The 6,004-nt window shown below is 38.6% G+C and overlaps 1 long non-coding RNA gene across 2 annotated transcripts; it reads left to right on the top strand.

Annotated features, from left to right (window-relative positions):
• The first annotated feature begins 256 nt into the window (after window positions 1-256).
• Window positions 257-1,539, top strand: LOC108165697 (uncharacterized). 2 transcript variants are annotated; one of them, XR_001776024.1, is made up of 3 exons: window positions 257-503; window positions 1,184-1,303; window positions 1,388-1,539. It is a non-coding gene; the product is annotated as an uncharacterized LOC108165697 (long non-coding RNA). The 2 variants fall into 2 exon arrangements; XR_001776023.1 differs by having other exon boundaries at window positions 1,385-1,539.
• Window positions 1,540-6,004: the final 4,465 nt, after the last annotated feature.

Below are 6,004 nucleotides of genomic sequence, written 5' to 3'. Positions count from 1 at the left end.
CATGAGGAGATTGTCCTGTGGTTATTTTCTACTTTTTTTGTTCTCTGCATTTCTGTCTTTTTCTTTCTGAAGCACGCATGGTCCATCAATAAATTACAGCAAAAGCATAAATGTGAATTTTGTAGTCTCTTCCCATGACTAATCAATTTGACCGTCTTATCTGTACATAGAGAAACTATAACTTATTATTTTGAGTCACTGATATGTTAACTGACAGAATTTTGAGAGCTGAACTAAGGCAAACAAATGCTATTTTTGCTGTTTCTACAAATTGTTTTGAGAAATGCGCATACTGTTTTGTAAATGCCAACAATGACTTGGGAAATGCACCAAAAGTGACTGAGAAAAACTAACATAGCATAAATCATCTCTGGTGTATCTATTTGTTTGCCTGTATGAAAAGTATACACATTTACAGCTTTGTTTCTGCTAGCTTGCAGGAATTGTAACTTGCATAAATGGTTGAAGACAACTTATTGGCCTTCATGAGACTCAGATAAATGGTGAGTATCTATTTCATAAATTGCCTAAAACAGTTATATTTGTTACTTTTAAAGTCAATTTGTCTATTGAAAGTTGAACGTAAGATTGTTTAACATGTTACAAGGGTTCTCTCTGTTTGGGGACATACATTTGAAAAAAGAAAAAAAACTAAAGATGCTCTTGCCAAACAATGAAGGTGTACATTTCATTCATAAAATGCAACATATTTGTGGAATGAAATCCAGACATAGAACAAACGGCTCCAGGCACCAATAAAACATCCATAGAAATACTTACGTTTACCTTTATTTCATGTCCTGATTTGTGCAACGTTTCTACACATTATTTGGTGTTTATAATTCAGTTTCATTTGTAAAGGGCCACCTACTGGCAAGGCCTGGTATTTTCTAACTGAGCTCATGGCCTCGTAGGTCAGATGCATGTAATGGACCCAGGTTTGACAAACTAATATTTAGTATGATGGAGAGATGCTCTGTGGGGCGGGCGCTCAGCAGGGCACTGCTGCCCCAAGACAGAGCTTTGTATAAATGGGCGGCGCGTTGCCGTCATCTATCCTGAATTAGTGATCAAAAAGTAAAAAATTATAAAGAGAAAAATGTTTCTCCCAAAAGGAAGGATGGAGATGGAAAATTCTCTGAAACAACAGGTCATGTTTTTATTTATGTTTTTTGTTTGTCAGGTTGCAGAGAGGATCACACCTGTCGACAACAAACAAAGGTTTAAGAACTACTGAATTTTTAGTCAGAAATGACCACACCGCCTGGCTGAAGTACCAGTCTCCATATGCAAGTCAACAAAGGTGAAACAAACATTTAAGCAAATGGTGTATTTATATGATGTTCATGTAGTGCATCTTCCTAACTTTTGCTTTGTTTTCCAGCAGAGAGGAAACACCCAACTGACAACATGTGAGTCTCAATTTCAACCTGTGACTGGGAAGACTACAACCATCCTGAGCAAAGTCTGAACTCAGTGACTTGTGACTCTCAACCCAGAATAAGAATCCTTTTATCACCGGTTTTTCTTCTACAATAGGTTATCTCTTATGTGGACACATGCGTTGTTTTGTTTTCCAGATCTCAGTAATACCGTGAGGAAACTGGACAGAAAATAGAATCGGTTCATTTTTTAACTGAATTTTTAAATAGAAATTGTTTCTTTAAGTGCATTCCTCGTAATCTGTATTTTTGTTTAATTTGAATTTATTTTCTTTATAACTTTCTGTATAGAAATGCTGACAAGTTACACTTCCTTGTGTGTTGTACTGTAATTTTTATGGTAAAATTCTGGTAAGAACAGCGACCAGTAATTTACCATAAAGTTTATGGGTTTTTTTACAATAAAATGTCAATATATCATACAGTCTGGCCGTGTTTTTCACTTATGGAAATATTATGCCTCAGGCAGTTTGACCGTATTTACTATGGCAAAACCACATTTTAATTTTTTATTTTACCATATTTTAGGAAATACTGTATTTTACCGTAAATTAGGAAAAATACTGGCAGGTTTAGTTGCCAGAATTTTACCGTATTCTTAGAAAACGGTAAAATATTGCATTTTCAAAATACGGTAAAAAACTGGCAGTTTTGGTTGCAAGAATTTTACCGTATAAAGACGGTAAAATTCTGGCAATCACAGCTGCCAGTTTTTTACCGTAAATTGAGGCCGTTTTTTTTACAGTGTGGGATCTGGTATGCAAACTCTTTGAATACTGCCTCCCCACAGGGCTGTGTCCTGAGCCCCCTGCTGTTTACCCTGATGACCCTTGACTGTCGTCCCAGGTTCAACACCAACCACATCATGAAATATGCAGACAACTCAACAATTATGGTACTCATTCAGGACAACAATGAAGTGAACAGAAGAGATACAACATCTTGTGGACTGGTGCAGAATAAACAACCTGCTCCTGAAGGTCGACAAGACAACAGAGATCATTGTTGACTTCAGGAGGTCACAACCCAACCACACACCACTCCTCATCAATGACAGAGCAGTGGAAATCGTCAGCAGCACTAAGTTCCTGAGGGTTCACATTACAGACAACCTTAGCTGGACATCTCATATCACTTCACTGGTGAAAAAGGCACAGCAGCGCTTGCACTTTGAGACGAATAAAAAGAGCTTTGCTCCCCCCTCCCATCCTCTCCACCTTCAACAGAGGAACAATTGTGAGCCTGCTGACCAGCAGTATCTCCATCTGGTCTGGAAGCTGCAAGGCCTCAGACTGGAAGTTTCTGCAAAGAGAGGTGAAGACAGCGGAGAGGTTCATTGGAGCTCCACTCCCCCCTATCCAGAACATTGCACACAGACGCTGCTTAGCCAGAGCAAACCAGATCCTCTCTGATTCCACCCATCCTCTCCATGGTCTGTTCATCCAGTTGCCGTCTGGCAGGAGAGTCTGTAGCATCCGCTGCAGAACAGCCAGACTCAGAAATAGTCGTCTCCTACTGGCCACCAGATTGCTCAACAATCCCATCATGAAGACTGTCTGAGGCTGTTTGAAAATAGTAATTATTATTTTTATATTATTTAATTATAGGCACACTTGTGTTTCTCTGTGTGTTCTGGTGGCCAACCGATGACAATTTCACTTTTGTGCCTTTGTGTAATGACGATAAAATAAGTACGTTTTTCTGGAACAGGAAATTGTTTTTCTGCAATTGGCACATTGAGTACGAGGTTGATTGACCCTCCTCCTGGCTCTGATGGGGTTTTTTCACAGGGAGCGGGGCATTTTTACAATCATTCAATGACAATATATATCCTGATAGCCACATGACCAATATCAATAGACGACACATCCAATACAATGTTGAATAATTTCACTAATCTCAGATCCAGAATCACACAGCATCCTGGGGGATGTAGGCACAGGAAAGGCTTCAGCCGCTCAGCCTCTCACAGCCAGCTAAGCAAGGTGAGTGAGCAACTCACTCACTCACTCACTCACTCACTCACTCACTCACTCACTCACTCACTCACTCACTCACTCACTCACTCACAACAACCTGTTGAGTTACCTTTAGAGCAGCAATTTCAAGTTCTGCCAATGTGACTCATAACTGCTTAAATTTTATTCTGTTTATAAACAGGGTTGTGAAGTGAAAACTGGATAAAAACAGGAAAGATTTCACCAATTTTTAAGTATTTCAGATATTTAAAACAAAAAACTGATCAATAACCACAATTTAGGCTTCCAAATTCATTGTGAAAATACTTAAATCTTACATAATTTTAAAAGTTTTCCATCTAAAGCTCTGCCAATAGCTGCATTTGCATTAACCATAAAATTATGCAAATTGGAATTACTAAAATAAGCTTGCTTAATAGAAAAATTCATCACACACATCATCACACTTTTTGGGTTAGAATGAGGTGTCTTTTAAGTCGTATCAAAATTAGTGTTTTTCGCTAAACTGCAATGAAAACACTACTTTAGCATCACACAAATCACGAGTTTGTTTACAGCAACAACATGCTCATTCAGAGACTCTGGTCTCCTGGCTGAACTAGAGCTCTCACAACATCACACAGTTCATCCAAAATTAAATTTGTCATTCTAAAGTGTTGAATCCATAGCTCTTCTGTAAAATCCCTGACTACCATTTCCCATAAACAGGAAGTGGCCAAGTATCAGAATCTTGTCACTGCAACACTTGAATGAAGACACCACTGACTTCTGATGGCTGATGCTGAATGCTAGAGCCAAGGTTGAAATTTGAATATATCTCACATAAGTGCACATGCATAATTTTTAATGACATTGCACGAACAAGCTTATTACAGAGTGGTTTTAATTATATTTGATATTTAATGGAAACACTGTAATTATGAAATTATGCTTTTTGGCATTATCAGAATATCAAAAATGTTTTGCATACTTTTGTAATAGAGATGCAGGTAGTGTTAAATGCAAACAATCGCAAAAATACAAACACATGGGGTCCGCTGCATGCCAACATAATGGTAAAGTTGGTCTGCTGAGAAGATATTCACCATGCATTGATGATTATGCTAGGTTCCTGCTTCTACATCCACAAAACCAATTCCCCTGCTCCTGTATCTTTGAGACACACAGACTCACAAACCAAACCAGATACACATTTGTACTCATTCAGGGCTTTCTGCTTTCCCAGCTTTCCCTCTCTGATTGCAATTAGTGACTTATGCTCTTAGACTTGGCCAGCTGTGCAGGATTAAATTATTCATAAATGTTAATAGGCCCTGGCTCTCTCTCTCTTGTCTACTCACAGTCTCTCAATCTCATTTCTTCAATCCTCCTCATGGGCCTTAGCTCCTACAGCCCATGCCGGAGAGATAATATTGACCTTTTCATTGGGGCATGTTATTAGGAGCTACTCTCTATTAAAACAAATGATGACATTGACAGTAAAACATAATACAAAAAGTCATTTCAAAGGGATTACTTTTGGCTCCACAAAGTGAAAGCAGGAAGAACCCAACGCAGGTCTAGACAGTTAAATAAGGATGAACAATGATGAGTGAAGTAAACTGACACAGGAACACATAAAGTGCATTGCCATATTGGTATTATACATCAGAATGTTAAAGGAGTTAAGGTCATTCAGAAGAGGAACAAAAGGGATAAATGCTGTGGGTGTTGATATATTTACACAGGGGCGCTGCCAGGAATCTTGGGCCCCCTGACAAAAACTTCAATTGGGCCCCCCTCACACAGCTGCTGTTACAATTTCTTGAGTCTATCTGACCCATTAAAAGCGTCACAATTTCAAAGGCTTGCAACTGTCTTGCTTTCTTTGGTCTAATACTGATAACAAGTACAATATTTACTGCTCATGAATTTTACATGCAAGAGTTAAATTCAGTATGCCTACAGTCTGCATACAGTATGCAACTAGGTTGCTTAATTTTTTTCTATTAGTTTTAGTTTACTGAAATGTCTCTCCCCACGAGCAACAGTCATGGGCAACATGCATAATTTACATGAAGCAATTCAGTCTTCTCAAAAAATGCTATGTAGTTGCATTTTATTCAAGCTGCAGTATATAACTTTAATAAAAAATATGTTTTCTCCATATTTGTTAAAGCTGTCACCATGTTGTGACAGTTTGTTATGAGACAGAAAATCTGTGAAAACAATCAATCTTCTCCACCTTGTCCCTGAATTACTATTACTGGCTAAAGTACTGCATCATTCTGACCAAAACAACCAATCAACACTCTTAGCGCTGTCAATTAACCTCATTTACTCACTGCTAAATGTGCTAATAGTGGAAAAACAACTTATTGTTACAGGAAAATCGTTTATCTGCTATCACTGGTAGCTATGCTAACTAGACTGAGCATTTACAACAGGCTATGCTAGCTACAGAATAGCACAGAGCGAGGCGGAGGAAGGATGTGTTGGGTTCCTGGGTGTTTTCTTTCCTTCCTTTAGGGGGCGCCTGGAGATTATTCCTGGAGGGCATGGACTGGCTGATCTAAATCACCTGCTCTGCATTATCTCATCTGG

Source organism: Poecilia reticulata, linkage group LG20, assembly GCF_000633615.1.
Source record: "Poecilia reticulata strain Guanapo linkage group LG20, Guppy_female_1.0+MT, whole genome shotgun sequence".
Taxonomy (NCBI): domain Eukaryota; kingdom Metazoa; phylum Chordata; class Actinopteri; order Cyprinodontiformes; family Poeciliidae; genus Poecilia; species Poecilia reticulata.
This window is presented reverse-complemented; position numbering and strand designations above follow the sequence as displayed.